The sequence below is a fragment of the Rattus norvegicus genome, chromosome 18, assembly GCF_036323735.1.
Source record: "Rattus norvegicus strain BN/NHsdMcwi chromosome 18, GRCr8, whole genome shotgun sequence".
Lineage (NCBI taxonomy): Eukaryota > Metazoa > Chordata > Mammalia > Rodentia > Muridae > Rattus > Rattus norvegicus.
Window position 1 is genome coordinate 47,410,705 of NC_086036.1, and position 22,985 is coordinate 47,433,689.

Sequence of the window (22,985 nt, forward strand, 5' to 3'; positions counted from 1 at the left end):
TACATACAGAGATGTGTTAACAGAGAACTGGTGTCAATTTCATTCATGTGCATAAAAATTAGTAACAACTTCCATTTTCATTAACAGATGAACTAATTAACACTGCAGGACATAGATTCAGTGGCTAATTTTTAATTAAAACTAAATAGTGTCTGTCATATTTATGTTTCACCTTGATATTTTGAAAAAAAATGTGTTGATTCCCCACCTTCACCCTCCCTCCTGTCCCTGCTTTCTTGTATTCTTTGACCCCCACATAGCCTCCTTTCTGCTTTTTAGTCACAAATATACAATCAATAGAAATGAATTATTGATTTGTCAAGAACATTGATGAAAGTTTAATGCATTTTTCTAAGTGAACCAAACCCAATGCAAGGAAAAGATAGCGCACACATGAATAAAATTGTGGGAAAAGTCAAGACCATAACTACCTAACCAGACAAGTAGTTGCCAGATATGTGTCAAGATGAGATGCTGAACTCAAAAGAACTTCTTTTTAAGGGAATGAGCATATAGCATTTAGGACCACCATGTGACTTCAAAACTATGGAATCGTTCACTCTTTTTTTTTTTCGGAGCTGGGGACCGAACCCAGGACCTTGCACTTGCTGTGTGCTCTACCACTAAGCTAAATCCCCAACTCCTATGGAATCGTTCACTCTTAAGACACACTCTCAATGGACATTCACTTTGAGGTACAAGAGTGTGGATAAACTTCAGGATTAAGTACATACTTTAAACAACTTATTATTAAACAAAAACAAATATGAGAGAATTTCATTGAAGAAATGAAGAAGAAAGGATTTGACTAAATGACTTAAAAAGCTCTTGCCGATGTGTATATAGTATATAGTTAAATACAAAAAAGAACTGTGAACATTGTCCTTTCTTGGTAAGTCTCTTTCCCAAAGTGTATTGCTAAGCAAGGCGGTAATTGTATGCATGCTAGAGTTTAACTATTAAGTACATACATGGTAGACAAATGGAACCAGATTTCTAGAAGAGAACAAAGTTATAGGTCATCAAGAAGAGGCTGTCAGAAATTCTGTGTTTTGGATAAGAGCCAAAGATATTTACTTTAATATATTCACAAATAGATAATGTCCCACCTGAGGGCAGCAGAGAAGATATATATCTTGGGAGGACCTAAAGGCAATGATGTTCTAGAAATAACACGTTCACCAAGTTCAGGGGTTGTAAATATCATGCTTCTCAGAAAGTCATCAAGGCCACTGGAGAAATGGCCAGATACACACCAGATACAGTCTAGAAACACTTCCATTGTGTAGGCAGAAAACCAGCAAGTAGTGCTGATGTACCACCAAGAAACAAACCAAAATCTCTCTGACTCCTAAACAGGCCTGGAATGAGCTGAAATGGGACACAATGTTGCAAATAGTTCAGAAGACTATGATCTCTGGCCCTTTAGCTCTCTAAGGACGCTCAATGCTGAAGCAAAACCTTTCTTGATTGTTCTGAGACTAAAAACTACTGGCTTAGATGAATAGCCCTTGATGCTTAACAACAGGGGAGGGGCAGGGAGATTAAGTAAAGGATTGTTAGGGCTTCTTTCTTGCCCAGAAGTCTCACCTGTCAGTTGCCAGGCAATAAACTTTTATTGAACCAGGAGAAGAGAGTCATGCTTACAGAAGGAAAAACCTGTACAAAAGCAAATATGCATAAACACACATACATTCATATTCATATACATATTCATAAATATAGATATGGAGCAAAAGCCCAAGTGCCACTACAGAGAGAACTCACTCATTCCAGATGAAAACCAGTTTCAACTTTTATTGTATAGAGGAAGAAAAATCTTCTACCCTTTTATTGCTAAACTAATTAAACCCACGTCTGTAAAAAACAAAGTTTTGTGCTCTTTAGTAAGACTAAGCCTGCCTTGCTGTTAAGAAAAACAGTGTTTGGTCCCATGGTAAGAAGACTGCCTGCTCACTCTGCTCTCTCTGAAACTCACTCTGCTCTCTCTCTCTCTGTCTGTCTCTCTCTGTCTGTCTCTCTCTGTCTGTCTCTCTGTCTCTCTCTGTCTCTCTGTCTCTGTCTCTGTCTCTCTCTCTCTCTCTCTCTCTCTCTCTCTCTCTGCATTATAGAGTGCTCTCTGCTTCTTCTTAATGACCTTATGATGTCGTTTCTAGTTTTTTGTACCTTGTTCAGGAGAATAGATCACATGGTATCTATTTCAAAAGGTCACCATAAGTTTGAACATAAACTCACATTATAAATTGAATAAGAAGTTTACATCAGAGATGTTTACATGCATTTACATGCATTCTGTTAACACTAGTTATCTACCTAGACATTCGTTACCTGTCACTAGCTCCACAGGTTCATTGAGAGTACAAAACTATAGTTCTTGTGTCTAAGTTGACATTGTCGTTTTATAAGATCAACCAAGTCAATATTTTATCTTCTCTCTTTCCACCTACAATTACTCGTTCAGTCTATGCCTTTTAGATAATTGCTTTACAACCTAAAGGAATGTATTACTAAAGTGTAAATGCCTGCTTCATACCTCAGAGACAATTAACTCAGTACACTTGAAGTCTGGCAGAATTCTAATAGCAATTTTCATATCAGGCAGAGCTCCAATTGCAGCCTAATTATAAAAGGCTTAATAGTTACTAGGACAATTTTAGGAATTCTTATAGAATCATTATGAGAAACTAGGAAATCGTCATTTTTTTCTGTATAGCATTACTACAAGACAATATATCTTTATTGATCTGCAGAAATTCTACCAATATGGTAGGCTAATACAAATGGATAATTATATTAATTAAATAATGATATAAAAGACATATTAATGGCAGGAATCAAATCCTGAAATGTAGGTCCCTGGGCCTTGCCTACAAGGGATCATTCATCGCACAGCACAGTACATGGTGAAACCATCTCAGGAAGGACACCTGTTAGCCTTTGTTTAGTCTCTCCTAGATGGCTCCTGGCAAATTATATAAATATATAAATACTAACTGATATAAACAAACAAACAGACCATTAAATACAATGAGGTAATAATAGCCCTCAGATATAAACAAGTAAATTAGAAGGTCTGGTGATAATTCTATGATCTGTGTGGTGGTGGGAGACATTTTAGGACAAAGGAGAACATTTGTAGCTTCAAAGTGACTGACCTGATACTGTAAATACGTGGGTTTAGCTAATGTTCACAATTTCTTCAGTATTCCTACTTTTTTGAGAGTGGATATTAATTCCTGGTTCTTGAGTGTAGAGTCTTCCCCAGTCAACCTACAATATAGAGACCATGGAAGGATAACCAGTACCTTCACAGAGGATAGCAAGTTTCAATGCACATTGATATCCTGCATTGGATTTTCCAACAGCAGAGGACATGGAAAATGGTTGAAAATCTAATAAATCAATGTAATTGTCTGATTTAGTTAATAATGCTGTGTTAGTGTTGTCTTATTGCTTTTGACAAATCAATACTGTTCTATAAGGTGTTATAAAATAACTTCGCTGTTAATCTAAAATCACTTTAAATTTGAACTGATGAAACAAAAGTAATCATTCTTTTAACTACAAAACATTTTCACTTAATTGATTTAAATTTATGCTTAAGAGTATTTTACTTTAATTTGTTAAAAAAATTGGTCCTAAATGAGTTTTAAAGACAAATATGAAGCCACTTTTAATTAAATGGTATCATTCTAAATAACACAATTACTATGAAATATTTTGACAAGGAGAAAGATCATTTTCCATTTATAATTTAGTACTGTATCTCTTCTGAATATCATAACTACTCTTTCAAAAAGATAATGACCTCTAGCTGGATGAAAGTATCTTGAAATTCTTTGTGTTTTGGACTCGGTTTAGTTACTTAGCTTAAGTGTATTTTCTACAGTGTCAATTGTTTATGCTTTGTTATAGATTTAAGATGTGTATTCAGCTTGGGAAAAGCTGTTATAAATCTACTGTAACAATCTTTGTGTATCCATATATTTTATTAATGTTAGATATAGAAATTAAATTTCTTGATCATTGCATAAGTATATGTTAAACTTTACAAATGGCTGAGTTAGTTTTGAAAGTATTTTAAAAATGTTTCTACTAATAATTTATTAGAGTTAAGTTTTACCAAATGTTTGTCAACTCTCAGCATTACCACACATTTGATATTTAAGACTTCAAGGATTGCACAGCAGTATCCTACTGCAGTATATTTGCATAAAATGTTCTTTAACAAGCTTTAGTTGGTTTTTAAATCTTTCTTGTATATGATTTAGAAGTTCCTGATCAAGTATGTTTGTAATTTTAAATTTGTTATGCTTTCTTTTTCCTAAGGGTTGTTTATTAATAATTTCTGCATACAAAGCTTTTATCACATATATGTGTGTCTAAGATAAGTATATAAATGCATTTACCATAGCATATCTGAATGTTATGCTATATTAACATATTAATTCATAAGTTATTTAATAGTTTTTAATTTTAATGAAACATGGTCTATTATTATTTTTCCTTCTCCAGTTAATGTATTTGAGCTTTCAGAAATTTTGCCTTAAAAGTTTGGCACAGAGACTGAAGGAACAGCAATCCAGAGTCTGCCCCACATGTGGCCCATATACATACAGCCACCAAAACTAGATAATATTGATGAAGCTAAGAAGTGCATGCTGACAGGAACCGGATAGACACATTTGCATGTCAAATACAGAGGTGAATGCTAGCAGCAAACCATTGAACTGAGAACGGTACCCCAGTTGGAGGAATTAGAGAAAGGATTGAAAGAGCTAAAGTGGCTTGCAATCCCATAAGAACAAAAATGCCAACCAACCAGAGTTCCCAGGGACTAAAGCACTACCCAAAGACTACACATGACTGACCCAGGGCTCCAACTGCATATGTAGCAGAGGATGGCTTTATTGGGCACCAAGGAAAGGAGAAGCACTTGGTCCTGCCAAGATTGGACCCCCAGTGTAGGGGAATGTCCAGGGGTGGGGTAGGAACAGGGATAGATGAGGAGGGGAACACCCTTATAGAAAAAGGGGAGGGGAATGGGAAGGTGATTTATATCTGGGAAACTGGGAAAGGGAATAACATTTGAAATATAAGTAAAGAAATAGTCAATAAAAAAAGAAAGATTAAGCTTACACATTTCCATTTTTATTCATTCACATGTTCTAAATCTACTACTTTGAGAAAAATCAGTTTCTTTTGTTCCTTTTTATATAAGAACACAAACATTGACCTACTCAGAATTCCATTGTCTTGAGAATAGATTAGCACAGAGACTCTCTGCAGCAGGAAGATTAAGGGTCCAAGGCTAGACTCAGCTAGATAGTGAGATTTCAAGCTATAATGATTTAAGCTACCACCTTGCACAAAATAGTAACTCAAAATGAGTCAAAGATCTAAAATGAAACCTGATGCACAGAAACTGCTAGAACAAAAATATAGGAAGTACCCTACATGACACCGTTCTAGGAAAGGACTTTATACATGGTACTCCATTCACCCAAGAATAAGGAGAACAACTGCTAAGTGGGATTTCATACAACTAAAAAGTTTCTGCACAGACAGAAAAAAATTAATATTAGGTGAGGAGGAAGCTAACATAATGGAAAGGAATCTTTGCCAGCTGTACGTCTAACGTAAAACATACACATAAATTATTTGATTAAATTCTGGTATTCACAAAAGGCACATGGGTCTGGGTCAGAACAAAGAAACTTATGAGATAGACTGGGAGATGCACAGCACACTAAATTACAAGATGAGCAATGTACAAGCAGGATTGTGGGCATCTGATATTTGTAGACTGTGAGCCTGTGTGCAAACAAGCAGCATGTATTCTACATAGGAGGAAAGTGAGATGGGAAGAACATAATTCCAAGGGGCCCCTGTATTTGCTTTTTATAAGATAACCTAGAAGATAAAAGAAAATTGAGTTTATTTTAATCCAATGTACAGTAGTATACTGATACAGTGATATTACTGAACAAGTTCTAATCACAGTATCAGGAAAGACAGTAACAACAGGTTTCTTTCCTTTCCTAAGTAGCAGCTACGTATGAGAGGGAGAGGGAGACAGTGGACCTGTGGGTATATTAAAGTATCGTATTTAAATCCTTTGTCTTGCAGATAGGGGGAAGGAAGGAAGAGAAGGGGAAAGGAATGTGAGGGAAATTGGATGGCGGGTAGGAGAAAAGTATATAAATGCATCAACTTTAAACCGTGTGCCATTTTTTTTCTTTCAAGCATATCAGTGCATACAAAACCCCCAATTATGTTGAAGTATTTCAAAGACACAAAATTATACTTTTGTTTATAAAGTGACAGCTAAACAATAAAATTTCCTGGCCCAAGGCTATCAGGCATTTTATTCACCTGAATATCATTGGGAAAATATAACAGAACACTGTCGATAATACAGCATTTGCTGGTTAATCTGTGCCAATTAGAGCCAGTGGGTCAGAACGTGTAATGATTCTCATTGCTTCTGTGTATAACTGGGAACGTTTTCTCTTGTTATGATATTAGAATTTGAACTGAGTGGATTGATTATTTCTGCAAAGTGGTATGGCATTATCCAATCCCTATAAGACCTGAAAAAAGCAAGTCAGAACTAAAAGTCATGTTTTTTTTCTTTCCCCACTACTTGATCCAAGACATTTTAGCTGTTCTTGGAGTGAGTTCTACTTATTTGGCTCCTCTGACTTTCCGATCAGACTGTAAATACAGCAGTGGTTCTCCCGGGTCTCTGGGTTGCCATTAGTGTATCTTTGGAACATCAGCCTCAACAGTCACTTAACCACTCTCTTACAAGTAAATATGTTTATGTCTGTGTACACATTTACACATATACACATCTTTCTCTGTATTTCTCTTCCATATGTTTATTGACATGTTTCTCTGCAAAAATTAATTTAGCACACTTGAAAAGTATACCCTCTGGTATGCATCTATGAGGGAGATTAATATTAGTTGTCTACATTGGTAGAATTGCTCCTGTTTTGTTTATTTACTGTTTAATATCAAATTAACTCATGAATTATAACTTGTTGAGACATTTAGCTAACTTTGGCTAGCAAATACCCACATTTTTATAATTACTTAAAGAAAATGTAAAATGGATAGATTCTTTAGTTTGCTTTTAAGTTTTGATATTACTGTTGGTTGATCATAGAGCCTTGTATATGCTACTCAAACACTGAACCACAGAGCCTCTCTACTTTTATTTTATTTTATTTATTAGATATATTTCCTAACTTACATTTCAAATGTTATTCCCTTTCCCGGTTTCCTGTCCATAAGTCCCCCATCCCCTCCCACATACAGGTGTTCCCCCATCCATCCCCCTTACTGCCCCCTAACATTCCCTTGCTCTGGTGATCCAACCTTGGCAGAGTCAAGAGTTTCCCCTTCCACTCGTGCCCCAACAAGTCTATTCTCTGCTACATATGCAGTTGAAGCCCTGGGTCAGTCCATGTGTACTCTTTGGGTAGTGGTTCAGTCCCTGGGAACTCTTGTTGGCTGGCATTGGTGTTCTTATGGGGTTGCAAGCTCCTTCAGCTCTTTCAATCCTTCCTCTAATTCCCCCTAAGGGGGTCCCTTTCTCAGTTCAATGGTTTGCTGCTAGCATTGACCTCTGTATTGGACATGTTCTGGATGTTTCTGTCAGGAGAGATCAATATCCAGTCCCTTTTTGCACATACTTTTTAGCTTCATCAATCTTATTTAATTTTGGTGGCCGTATATGTGTGTGTGTATATATATACACACATATATATATATATATATGTATACATACACATACACACACACACACACACACACACACACACACACACACACACACACATATATATATATATATATATATATATATATATATATATATATATATATATATATATATGCCACATGGGCCACATGTGGAGCAGGCTCTGAATGGCCGTTCCTTCAGTTGCTGCTCTTAACTTTGCTTCCATATCCCCTCCTATGGATATATTTTTCCCCTTTTAAGAAGGAGTGAGATTATATGCATTTTGGTCATCCTTCTTCTTGAGCTTCCTGTGGTCTGTGGATTGCATCTTGGCTAATTTGAGCTTTTTGGCTAATATCCACTTATCAATGACTGCATACCAAGTGTATTTTTCTGTGATTGAGTTACCTCACTCAGGATGATATTCTGTTTGCCCTTGAATTTCATGAAGTCTTTAGTTTTGATAGCTGAGTAGTACCCCATCGTGTAGATGTACCACATTTTCTGTATCCATTCCTCTGTTGACGGGCGTCTGGGATCTTTCCAGCTTCTGACTATTATAAATAGGGCTGCTATGAACATAGTGGAGCACGTGTCTTTGTTGTATGTTGGGGCATCTTTTGGGTATATGCTCAGGAGAGGTATAGCTGGGTCCTCAGGTAGTTCAATGTCCAATTTTCTGAGGAACCTCCAGACTGACTTTCAGAGTGGTTGTACCAATTTGCAATCCCACCAGCAATGGAGAAGTGTTCCTCTTTCTCCACCAGCATCTGCTGTCACCTTAATTTTTTTATCTTAGTTATTCTGACTGGTGTGAGGTGGAATTTCAGGGTTGTTTTGATTTGCATTTCCCTGATGACTAAGGATGTTGAACATTTCGTTAGGTGCTTCTTGGTCATTCAATAATCCTCAGCTGAGAATGTTTTGTTTAGTTCTGTACCCCATTTTTAATAGGGTTATTTGGTTCTCTGGAGTCTAACTTCTTGAGCTCTTTGTATATTTTGGATATTAGCCCTCTATCAGATGTAGGATTGGTAAAGATCTTTTCCCAATCTGTTGGTTGCCATTTTGTCCTAACCACAGTGTCCTTTGCTTTACAGAATCTTTGCAGTTTTATGAGATCCCATTTGTTGATTCTTGATCCTAGAGCATAAGCCATTGATGTTTTGTTCAGGAAATTTTCCCCAGTGCCCATGTGTTCGAGACTCTTCCCACTTTTTCTTCTATTAGTTTGAGTGTATCTGGTTTGATGTGGAGCTCTTTCTCCTTTTTATTTGAAATACCGTCTCAGTAAGTTGCTGATGCTGGTCTTCCCTTTATTTTGTAGCCCAGTCTTATTATAGGCTGACACTACTAGACCTGGCTTAAAAAGGAAGATATCACTTGAATGTGATATTCAAGTCCATTACTTATTGCAGACAATTTTGAAATTACCATGGTGATAAGTTGTCACTAGAGAAAAGGTTTTCAGTATAAACAATGTATGTATTTATAATGATAAGAAATATCTGATCTACAGTGGATGTTACATCTTTTGAAACCTTGGAAGGGGTCATTTGACTAAATGTCCCTTTAGACACCCAAATAATAAATAGCACTCTAGTTTAGACTTATATGTTTAAAAGTTTTCCAAGTGTCTTGAAACTTGAATACACTTTCTGTGTCATTGAGTAATAGGTTTGTGAAGTGTTATGAATGAGTTCAGCTCACTTTCTTTAAATTTGTGTTTCAGATGCTATTAGGTACTATAGGTGAGACAGGTTCTTCTCTATGTGTGCTAGGTGGCGGTACTATTGAAAAAATAGACCCATATTCATTAAGACAAAGAATTCAGAAAATTTTCTTGATAAGCTCAAGGATATTGTATAGTCAAATCAAATGAATGTTAAATATCAAATACATCAGCTCTCTTTAAATTCTAAAGTCATAACATCAATTTTTCAAGAAAATGGAGGGGAAGAACAAAAGTATTGATACAGAAATGTTCAGCCAACAACTGTTACACAAGGAAACAATTATGTTGGATGAGACTCAGAATCATTTAAAAGATTTTATTAGACTACAAGAAGAATTTCAGATACTATTTCAGTTTCAAATGAAAAATTACAGTTATGGCAATGTCTAAAATCTTGGTACCATCCCAAATATTGTATTTATATTGTATATGTTTATAGGATATTTTTAAATGAGTTTTCTCTTGCAGTTTTCCATCTGTTAGTTGTGCGACAATGCAGATAAATGATATAGACTACAGTGTTCCAAAGGGTCACTTGGTCTGAGCTTATGAGAGAGGAACTGGCATTCTGGTTTTCAGCCGATCCTCTGACAGATCTACTGGATTCTGCAGGATCCTGAGATTTGTAGGACTGTTGTGGGACCAAGGTAAAACAGACTGACAAGGTCATAGTCATGTCCAGCAATGTCTTCAAGCTAGTTACAGGGCCTGTTAATGGTGAGCCTGTTTGAAGCATTCTCACTAATCAAAACACAATTACATTTTATTTTTTAAAAAGGGTAGTTATCTGAGTGGACATTTTCAATGGGAAAAAATAAACATATAGAAAGTATTTTTTCTTTTCTTAATTGGATATTTTATGCATTAACATTTCAAATCTTACCCCCTTTCCATGTTCCCCTCTCTCCCATCCCCCTCCCACTGCAAGATCTTTAACCATTAGACAAATATAAATATTTCTATGTATCACTTCATCCTTGAATATGTAGATGTTACCAAAAACAAGGGATGATTATCAAAAGAGATGGACAAAGTACCTATAGGCTTCAAAACCTGAGTTTTCAAAACCTTCTTTAATAAGTGTTATTAAATACTTTAAACTCCCTTCCAGGCCACCACGCACCAGTAGAGGAAAGGAAGAGTTGACAGGACAAAGGGGGTGTGAAACTGTTTAGAAATGTTTTTTTGGGACGATTCTAATCTTTTTTTGGAGGGGTCAGGATATCAATAGATCACTTCATGTGCATCATCACCAATAGCTTGATCTCCTCACAAACATCATTCGCAATTCAGCAATGGCAGTTTGATCCAGAAGAAATCTCTCGAGACTTTTAACAATCAGCCTTGGGGAGTGGGAAGAAGCTGCTGGAATATCAAGAGAAGTTGTTTGGTGTGTTTCTCTCTATGAAGTTATGGCAAGCAATGGTCAGTGAAGATGACAAGGTGAACCAGTAGCAGAGCATCATCCTCTGTCTGTTGAGTCATACTTAGACCTTTCCCAAACATCTCATGTCCTCTCAAGCACCTGCTATACCAAAGCATCATGCGCCTGTTCATCAGGCAGCTTCCAGAAAAACCACCACATCTGTTCTCACCAAAATGTCCTCTTAAGTGTGTGCTTCAGTAAAACATTCTCCCATAAGACAATTTCCAGAAAAAAATCACAGGACACAATGAGCCTCCAAACTATTTCCTTCAGGAACCCTTACCCACTGTCAGAGGAGACATAAATTGGTTCAATTTTTTATGAAAATGTAAGTTTGGTGTTTCTGTGAGATTCCTAAAAGGTGAGTGGTGGTGTCTCTGGCTCTTTGGTCTCTTCCTCCTACTGGCTTGCCTTGCCCAGCCTTCATACAAGGGCTTTTGCCTTGTCTCATTGTATCCTGTTTGGTCATGCTTGGGTGTTTAGTTTTGTCTTTCAGTGACCTGCTCTTTTCTAAAGTGAAACAGATGGAGAATGAATCTGGGAGAGATGGAAAATGAGGAGGAAGGTGGTAGAGGAGGGGAAACTGTGGTAAAGATATACTCTATGAAAGAAAAATTTATTTAAAAAATATTTCTTTGCAAAGACTTCCCATACTGTCTTTTTAGTTATGTATCTTGAGATGGGCTATGTTGTGCTAAAAACAATTATTTTCCATTAATAGACTAAATCTTTAGTTACAAGGCTATATATTTACCATTCAACTTTGAGAGATAAAAATGTGAAAAGCAGCCCAACCTTTTTTTTTTTTTGAGAAGTGTCTTATGTAGCCCAGATTTGCTTCAAACTTGCTACGTGCTTTCTTTAAGGATGATGGTCTTGAATTCCAAAATGTCACTGAGTGCTGGAATTACAGTAGCTTCCTAAAACATGAACTTTTCCTGTTTAAAAAAGCCCTTTTGAATAAAATTTGTTGACTTTTTTCATGTGTACATAATGCCTACTAATCTCGTTTACAACTCTCAATGTCCTTCTTTTCTATTTAATTTATGTTCCTTATTCCCTACAAATCTTTTTCTCACATTCTTATCTATTCATTCTGTTTTCTGGATCATTTAGTTTTATGAGGGTCACCTGTGTGGTCCTATAGTTGGAACTGGTGGGCCCATCTCAGAACATAGCTAAAGACAATGTCGTCTCTCTTCTGAAATCTATTAATAGCCAAGAGTTCAGCAGCAATGAGCAGGGCATGCTGAGCCCCTTCTCTTCCATGTCTGAGTGTTATAAGAGGCAGCCTTGCATGGCTCCACTGTAGATAACTGCAGTTGTCTTAAGTTCATGATTATAATGTTTATTTGAGTCTAGAGGATAGCATTTCACAGCCTGTCACCCATGTTATGTGTCTTCACCACTTCCTTCTTCCCCTTCCAGAGTTCCTTTAAAAAGTCATATTTCCCCAGTATCTTGGACAGCAATGAGTCTGCCAATTTATCTCTGATTACTCTAAAGAGAGGCTTCTCTTATGAAGGCTTGTAACAACTTGCTTATTGCTATAAACATGCATATTTAGAAGGCAGTTTTATTTTTGTGACTATCTAATTAAAGAACTCTAGTAAGTTCCTCACCTACTACAACTTCCCCTGGTTTTGGGCTGTTATCCATGCTTGCAGTAATAGGCAGGAATGAGTTGCTTGTGACATAAGCCCAATGTCAATCAGAGAGCAGTTGGATCTCTGCAGGCATGTTATGACTGTACAAGTGCCGGCACCTTGCCAGGCAGGTACTGTATTTCATAGGGTTCATAGCCGAGTAAGCTTTGTCTTCTCCAGTACCATCCATTGCACTTTCTGGCACTTGGAAACCCAACCAGCATTGACACTACTCTCAGCTCAGTTTCAGTTTGCTTTCTCTAAACCTTGAAACTAAAATATATATGCAGAATGACAAAAGGCTGCATAATTAGGGGTCCTGTGGGACTGACCTCCATGAACATCTCAAGCAAAGATATGCCACATCTAGGACTTGACATTTTATGAAGTAGCCCACTGTTTCTAAAGGAAGCATTATCTAGGTGAACAAAGACACTTCTTTCAATTTCTCTTTTAAATTTTTTTCATTTTGGTTATAAGACAGTAAATTTCTATATGATAATCTCACATACCTTTCATTTTCTTTAATCCTTCCATTCCCCAATCAGCTCCACACATTTTCTGCCCAATTCCTCTCCCTTCTTTACTCCCTATTTAACATTTCAACTCCTAATATTCACATCTTACATCTCTTTTATCTATATCTACTATTTGCCTTCACTTAAGGCACTCGCTGCCATGTTCCCTACACAGCTTCTGACTCCACATGTACTCCTACTTAAACAAAAGGAAATCAGCCGAGCCTGAGTCTGTACATAGTGGTAAGGTGAGGCATTCATCCTTCGAGAACCCTCAGTGTAAGTATTTACAGCTTTATTTATTTAACCTTAAATTTTTATAATTCCACTTTTCTCATAGGTAAGTAAAATGTCATTGTACATATGCATCCCTCTTTTATTGTTCTTTCATCTGTTGTGGAACATCCAGGCTGCCTGTATTTATTAATTATTCTGAGTTAGGCAGCAATGAGCACAAACATGCAGCTATTTCTATAGCATATGCCTGGATATACCTATACCCAGAAATAATATAAATTGGTCACGGTGTGGTTTTACTTCTAGGTTTTTGAGAAACATCTAGTGTGATTACCAAAGTGACTGGTGTAGTTTACCCTCTCACTAACAGAATAGATAAAGTTTTCCCTTTCCCTACATAACAGTAGCATTGATATTATCAATGATAGCCATTCTGAATATGGTGAAATGGGCAGACCACTGACAGAACACACTCATAAAATATTCTCTAAATATCAAATTCATGGTCATCATCACTCATTATGATCAACTGGCTTCATTCTAGTGATGCAGAGGTGACTCAACATTCATAAATCGATATATATCTGACATAAAGGGACTCAACTAATAATCACATATGTATTTCAATAGACAGAGAAAGGGCCATTTATAAAATTCAACATCCTTCCATGTTAAAAATCATGGAAAAATCTAGGAATGTAGGGAACATAAACCAAGATAATTAGGTTATAATAATAAACATACAGCCAATATCATATCAAAGGAAAAAAGCTCAATACATTACAACTAAGATCAAGAACAAACCAATAGTTTCTAATTCCTCTCCTCATATTCAATATAGTTGTAGCAGTCTTAGAACAATAAGATCAGAAGGGAATAAAAGAGATGCAATTATAAAATTAAGTCATGGTATTCTGATTTTATACATAAAAGACCATAAAGATAGCACCAATTAAAAAAAAACTTAGAGCTGGTAAACACCTTCAGTAAAATGTCAGGGCATAAAATTAACACAAAATATCAGTAGTCTTATTATCTCAATGTTATTATTATTTCAATGACAAACACACTGAAAAAAAAAACAAGGACTCCATAATCACACACACACACACAAATAAATAAATAAAACACTTAGGACTCAATGGGGGGATTCAATGGAGTCATAAATGAAAATGTATTACTGATTTGAGCACATGTCAAGCCCCCCATCCCCTGATAGTCACTTGGCCTCTTAGGAATAATAATGCTTTCTATGGAACATTAGTTATGTAAAATGTCGTTTGCTGGGGCACACAGGTAAACAAATGTTTTGCTGGAGGAGATATGAGAAAGAATGTTTTCCTGAAGCAGACACAGGTGAAAGGATGTTTTGATATAGCAAACACATGAAAGGACCCATGATGAAGGAGTATAAATATGACTTCACAGACTGTGGGAGACAAGCACTGAGCATTGGATTGCTTTGCTCTACCTCACTATTCTTTGCTAAGGACAAGCATGCATTGGTTCCACTTACATTGCATTGTTGAACTCAATTTGTAGTGATGCTGCCATTGAGGGAAACTAGCCAAAGGATTGCTTGTGAAGTTCCTGCAGCAGCTTGCTGCTTCTGCCGCCTTACCTCAGGCCAGTTGGTGAGCCTTGCAGTTTCTTCAGGATTGAACTACAACTGTTGGTTCATGCTTGGTGTCTGCCTGCTGAAAGGACTGGACTGTAGCTGCTGAGTTATATTTGGTGTTTGCTACGGGACTGAACTGCTGAGAAAGAAGACCAAGCTTGCCCCCAAGAACTATTGCTAAACAGTCCACTTCCCCCATATTCTGATAACCTTTTCCCTCCATTATCTCTGCTGGGTGGTGTACTAGAGAACAAATTGATCCCTTATTAAAGATAGGTTGCAAAAATTTATACCTACAATTGACCTTTAACCCAAACCAGCGTACTTAGAAACTATCAACTGTAGCTGATTCTCCTCCTCCTCCTCCTCCTCCTCCTCCTCCTCCTCCTCCTCCTCCTCCTCCTCCTCCTCCTCTTCCTCCTCCTCCTCCTCCTCCTCCTCTTCCTCCTCCTCCTCTTCCTCCTCCTCCTTCTTCCTGAATAGCGTCAACTGAGACTACTCACTTGCAGGGATGACAACTAAGATTATTTAACTAGCTGGCTCTACCTCATTACTATATAAGAAAAATGTTTGAGGGCGGTTCTTTGTGTGTCTCCCTCAGAGCACATGACTCAGCTTTTCTGTATGTGTGTCTGCCATTGATTCATTCCTCATTACCACAGTTAAGTCAACCCTTTAGCTGTGCACGTCACAATACATATGTATAAACCAGGAAATAAAAACTCCCTATAATAAAAACTTAAATACACTAAAGATGTTTTGAAATATATTAGGGTAATTTGGTGCTTTGGATCATACATTGTGGTATTATGAGGTTCTAATTAATTATAGCTATTAATAAAGTGTGCCACTCACTATCCAGTGTGTAACAGATCACCATTATTTCATGTCAAGGTTTTAAGACATTTCACAGTCTGTCAGTTCAAAGTCTATACTTATGATAGTCAAACTAGGTGACAAAATCAACTTTTCGTTTTGATTATTAAAATTATTCCTATTATTTTTAATCGAAGCAAGTCTTTCATTTTATAAAGCAAATAATAAATAAATAAATAAATAAATAAATAAATAAATAAATAACAAACCCAAATAACCTCTCTACTCCTGGTTACACGGTAGCCAATCACTTCTCTGACAAAGCATATATTGAAGATCATAACATAAATTTGTCATATTGATAATTTGCTCTTACTTAGGTTGTGCATGTGTTATTTTAAAAAAACTATTTTAATTTTACCTGAACCCAGGGCTTTGCAAAGCAGAGTTAGGATGCTATATGGTCTTCATAAAGTCTATCCTTTTAGTGCTGAGAGATAAAAGGCTGTTGGGGTAAAAGAAAATTGCTGCCCAGGGATGTGTGATGTGTCGAGAATTGCCAGGCGGTGCAGATGGCACTGTTCATGAGACTGCTGAAGTTAGGGAACATACGGTTTTGTGATTCAAATTTCAACAATGGTGTGATTTTTCTCTGGAAGTGTTCGACAATCCTTGTTGAGAAGCTTAATTTTGCTAACAAGGCATAAGGTAATCAAGAGTTAATTGTACTTATAAATAAAGTGGTGTCTTCAGCCTTAATTTAGTTACTCTACCTGCGTGCCACTTTGCTCTCCACTGCTTCTCAAGCAAAATGCTAACTTCTCAGTGTAGTGTGCAATGCATACTCTTCTCAGCATGAAATCATTTTTCCTTCCTCACATCCCACTCTTAGAAGCAGCTATTTTCTGGTTCCCTTGATCCGGTCTGACACGAACAGAGATACTCACATCTCAGTGTTTCCAAGCTTCTTTGGCTTTACTTATGTTTCCCCCTCCTCTTCTAATTTCCAAAGTCACATCTTATCCTGATGTCATAACTTGTTACATGAAATAAAACTCAGGCTTCCCTGAAAGACCAAAAATAAAAGCATATCACTCAAGTCTTTTCCTTCCCCACACTGGTAACCATAAAGCCTCTGCAAGCGGGATAGTCTCACCATCAGGGTGTTTTTACCTCATTTTATACTTACATGGACAAAGGCTAAAACTGATTACAATTTTTGTCTCCTACATTGATGGTTTTATTTTTGTTTGTTTGGTTTTTTTTTTTTATTAACTTGAGTATTTCTTATATACATTTCGAGTGTTATTCCCTTTCCCGGTTTCCGGGCAAACATCCCCCTAATCCTCCCCCCTCCCCTTCTTCATGGGTGTTCCCCTCCCCATCCTCCCCCCATTGCTGCCCTCCCCCCAACAATCTAGTTCACTGGGGGTTCAGTCTTAGCTGGACCCAGGGCTTCCCCTTCCACTGGTGCTCTTACTAGGATATTCATTGCTACCTATGAGGTCAGAGTCCAGGGTCAGTCCATGTATAGTCTTTAGGTAGTGGCTTAGTCCCTGGAAGCTCTGGTTGCTTGGCATTGTTGTACATATGGGGTCTCGAGCCCCTTCAAGCTCTTCCAGTTCTTTCTCTGATTCCTTCAACGGGGGTCCTATTCTCAGTTCAGTGGTTTGCTGCTGGCATTCGCCTCTGTATTTGCTGTATTCTGGCTGTGTCTCTCAGGAGAGATCTACATCCGGCTCCTGTCGGTCTGCACTTCTTTGCTTCATCCATCTTGTCTAATTGGGTGGCTGTATATGTATGGGCCACATGTGGGGCAGGCTCTGAATGGGTGTTCCTTCTGCCTCTGTTTTAATCTTTGCCTCTCTCTTCCCTGCCACGGGTATTCTTATTCCCCTTTTAAAGAAGGAGTGAAGCATTCACATTTTGATCATCAGTCTTGAGTTTCATTTGTTCTAGGCATCTAGGGTAATTCAAGCATTTGGGCTAATAGCCACTTATCAATGAGTCCATACCATGGGTGTTTTTCTGTGATTGGGTTACCTCACTCAGGATGATATTTTCCAGTTCCAACCATTTGCCTACAAATTTCATAAAGTCATTGTTTTTGATAGCTGAGTAATATTCCATTGTGTAGATGTACCACATTTTCTGTATCCATTCATCTGTTGAAGGGCATCTGGGTTCTTTCCAGCTTCTGGCTATTATAAATAAGGCTGCGATGAACATAGTGGAGCAGGTGTCTTTTTTATATGTTGGGGCATCTTTAGGGTATATGCCCAAGAGAGGTATAGCTGGATCCTCAGGCAGTTCAATGTCCAATTTTCTGAGGAACCTCCAGACTGATTTCCAGAATGGTTGTACCAGTCTGCAATCCCAACAAAAATGGAGGAGTGGGACCCGCGGATCCCGGCCCGCAGCAGCTCTCTGCTCCCAGACCCGGTGAGAGAGAGAACCAACCGCCTGGTCAGGTGGGCACTCCTGAGGCTGCAGAGCGGAAGAGACCACCAACACTGCTCACCCCGACCCACAACCCTGGCCAAAGAGGAAACTGTATAAGGCCTCTGGGCTCCAGTGGGGGAGGGCCCAGGAGCGGCAGGACCCCTGCCTGAGACACCTCCGGAACCTGAAAGAAACAGACCGGATAAACAGTTCTCTGCACCCAAATCCCGTGCGAGGGAGAGCTAAACCTTCAGAGAGGCAGACAAGCCTGGGAAACCAGAGGAGACTGCTCCCTGCACACACATCTCGGACGCCAGAGGAAAAAGCCAAAGACCATCTGGAACCCTGGTGCACTGAAGCTCCCAGAAGGGGCGGCACAGGTCTTCCTGGTTGCTGCCGCTGCAGAGAGCCCGTGGGCAGCACCCCACGAGCGAACTTGAGCCTCAGGACCACAGGTAAGACCAAATTTTCTGCTGCAAGAAAGCTGCCTGGTGAACTCAAGACACAGGCCCACAGGAACAGCTGAAGACCTGTAGAGAGGAAAAACTACACGCCCGAAAGCAGAACACTCTGTCCCCATAACTGACTGAAAGAGAAGAAAACAGGTCTACAGCACTCCTGACACACAGGCTTATAGGACAGTCTAGCCACTGTCAGAAATAGCAGAACAAAGTAACACTAGAGATAACCTGATGGCGAGAGGCAAGCGCAGGAACCCAAGCAACAGAAACCAAGACTACATGGCACCATCAGAGCCCAATTCTCCCATCAAAACAAACATGGAATATCCAAACACACCAGAAAAGCAAGATCTAGTTTCAAAATCATATTTGATCATGATGCTGGAGGACTTCAAGAAGGACATGAAGAACTCCCTTAGAGAACAAGTAGAAGCCTACAGAGAGGAATCGCAAAAATGCCTGAAAGAATCGCAAAAATCCCTGAAAGAATTCCAGGAAAACATAAATAAACAAGTAGAAGCCCATAGAGAGGAGACACAAAAATCCCTGAAAGAATTCCAGGAAAACATAAATAAACAAGTAGAAGCCCATAGAGAGGAGACACAAAAATCCCTGAAAGAATTCCAGGAAAACACAATCAAACAGTTGAAGGTATTAAAAATGGAAATAGAAGCAATCAAGAAAGAACACATGGAAACAACCCTGGATATAGAAAACCAAAAGAAGAGACAAGGAGCTGTAGATACAAGCTTCACCAACAGAATACAAGAGATGGAAGAGAGAATCTCAGGAGCAGAAGATTCCATAGAAATCATTGACTCAACTGTCAAAGATAATGTAAAGCGGAAAAAGCTACTGGTCCAAAACATACAGGAAATCCAGGACTCAATGAGAAGATCAAACCTAAGAATAATAGATATAGAAGAGAGTGAAGACTCCCAGCTCAAAGGACCAGTAAATATCTTCAACAAAATCATAGAAGAAAACTTCCCTAACCTAAAAAAAGAGATACCCATAGACATACAAGAAGCCTACAGAATTCCAAATAGATTGGACCAGAAAAAAAACACCTCCCGTCACATAATTGTCAAAACACCAAACGCACAAAATAAAGAAAGAATATTAAAAGCAGTAAGGGAAAAAGGTCAAGTAACATATAAAGGGAGACCTATCAGAATCACACCAGACTTCTCGCCAGAAACTATGAAGGCCAGAAGATCCTGGACTGATGTCATACAGACCCTAAGAGAACACAAATGCCAGCCCAGGTTACTGTATCCAGCAAAACTCTCAATTAACATTGATGGAGAAACCAAGATATTCCATGACAAAACCAAATTTACACAATATCTTTCTACAAATCCAGCACTACAAAGGATAATAAATGGTAAAGCCCAACATAAGGAGGCAAGCTATACCCTAGAAGAAGCAAGAAACTAATCGTCTTGGCAACAAAACAAAGAGAATGAAAGCACACAAACATAACCTCACATCCAAATATGAATATAAAAGGAAGCAATAATCACTATTACTTAATATCTCTCAATATCAATGGCCTCAACTCCCCAATAAAAAGACATAGATTAACAAACTGGATAAGCAACGAGGACCCTGCATTCTGCTGCCTACAGGAAACACACCTCAGAGACAAAGACAGACACTACCTCAGAGTGAAAGGCTGGAAAACAACTTTCCAAGCAAATGGTCAGAAGAAGCAAGCTGGAGTAGCCATTCTAATATCAAATAAAATCAATTTTCAACTAAAAGTCATCAAAAAAGATAAGGAAGGACACTTCATATTCATCAAAGGAAAAATCCACAAGATGAACTCTCAATCCTAAATATCTATGCCCCAAATACAAGGGCACCTACGTACGTAAAAGAAACCTTACTAAAGCTCAAAACACACATTGCACCTCACACAATAATAGTGGGAGATTTCAACACCCCACTCTCATCAATGGACAGATCATGGAAACAGAAATTAAACAGTGATGTCGACAGACTAAGAGAAGTCATGAGCCAAATGGACTTAACGGATATTTATAGAACATTCTATCCTAAAGCAAAAGGATATACCTTCTTCTCAGCTCCTCATGGTACCTTTTCCAAAATTGACCATATAATTGGTCAAAAAACGGGCCTCAACAGGTACAGAAAGATAGAAATATTCCCATGCGTGCTATCGGACCACCACGGCCGAAACTGGTCTTCAATAACAATAAGGGAAGAATGCCCACATATACGTGGAAATTGAACAATGCTCTACTCAATGATAACCTGGTCAAGGAAGAAATAAAGAAAGAAATAAAAGACTTTTTAGAATTTAATGAAAATGAAGGTACAACATACCCAAACTTATGGGACACAATGAAAGCTGTGCTAAGAGGAAAACTCATAGCACTGAGTGCCTGCAGAAAGAAACAGGAAAGAGCATATGTCAGCAGCTTGACAGCACACCTAAAAGCTCTAGAACAAAAAGAAGCAAATACACCCAGGAGGAGTAGAAGGCAGGAAATAATCAAACTCAGAGCTGAAATCAACCAAGTAGAAACAAAAGGACCATAGAAAGAATCAACAGAACCAAAATTTGGTTCTTTGAGAAAATCAACAAGATAGATAAACCCTTAGCCAGACTAACGAGAGGACACAGAGAGTGCGTCCAAATTAACAAAATCAGAAATCAAAAGGGAGACATAACTACAGATTCAGAGGAAATTCAAAAAATCATCAGATCTTACTATAAAAACCTATATTCAACAAAACTTGAAAATCTTCAGGAAATGGACAATTTCCTAGACAGATACCAGGTATCGAAGTTAAATCAGGAACAGATAAACCAGTTAAACAACCCCATAACTCCTAAGGAAATAGAAGCAGTCATTAAAGGTCTCCCAACCAAAAAGAGCCCAGGTCCAGACGAGTTTAGTGCAGAATTCTATCAAACCTTCATAGAAGACCTCATACCAATATTATCCAAACTATTCCACAAAACTGAAACAGATAGAGCACTACCGAATTCCTTCTACGAAGCCACAATTACTCTTATACCTAAACCACACAAAGACAGAACAAAGAAAGAGAACTTCAGACCAATTTCCATTATGAATATCGACGCAAAAATACTCAATAAAATTCTGGCAAACCGAATTCAAGAGCACATCAAAACAATCATCCACCATGAGAAAGTAGGCTTCATACCAGGCATCCAGGGATGGTTTAATATACAGAAAACCATCAACGTGATCCATTATATAAACAAACTGAAAGAACAAAACCACATGATCATTTCATTAGATGCTGAGAAAGCATTTTACAAAATTCAACACCCCTTCATGATAAAAGTCATGGAAAGAATAGGAATTCAAGGCCCATACCTAAACATAGTAAAAGCCATATACAGCAAACCAGTTGCTAACATTAAACTAAATGGAGAGAAACTTGAAGCAATCCCACTAAAATCAGTGACTAGACAAGGCTGCCCACTCTCTCCCTACTTATTCAATATAGTTCTTGAAGTTCTAGCCAGAGCAATCAGACAACAAAAGGAGATCAAGGGGATACAGATCGGAAAAGAAGAGGTCAAAATATCACTATTTGCAGATGACATGATAGTATATTTAAGTGATCCCAAAAGTTCCACCAGAGAACTACTAAAGCTGATAAACAACTTCAGCAAAGTGGCTGGGTATAAAATTAACTCAAATAAATCAGTTGCCTTCCTCTATACAAAAGAGAAACAAGCCGAGAAAGAAATTAGGGAAACGACACCCTTCATAATAGACCCAAATAATATAAAGTACCTCGGTGTGACTTTAACCAAGCAAGTAAAAGATCTGTACAATAAGAACTTCAAGACACTGAGGAAAGAAATTGAAGAAGACCTCAGAAGATGGAAAGATCTTCCATGCTCATGGATTGGCAGGATTAATATAGTAAAAATGGCCATTTTACCAAAAGCAATCTACAGATTCAATGCAATCCCCATCAAAATACCAATCCAACTCTTCAAAGAGTTAGACAGAACAATTTGCAAATTCATCTGGAATAACAAAAAACCCAGGATAGCTAAAGCTATCCTCAACAATAACAGGACTTCAGGGGGAATCACCACCCCTGAACTCAAGCAGTATTACAGAGCAATAGTGATAAAAATTGCATGGTACTGGTACAGAGACAAACAGATAGACCAATGGAATATAATTGAAGACCCATAAATGAACCCACACACCTATGGTCACTTGATTTTTGACAAAGGAGCCAAAACCATCCAATTGAAAAAAGATAGCATTTTCAGCAAATGGTGCTGGTTCTACTGGAGGGCAACATGTAG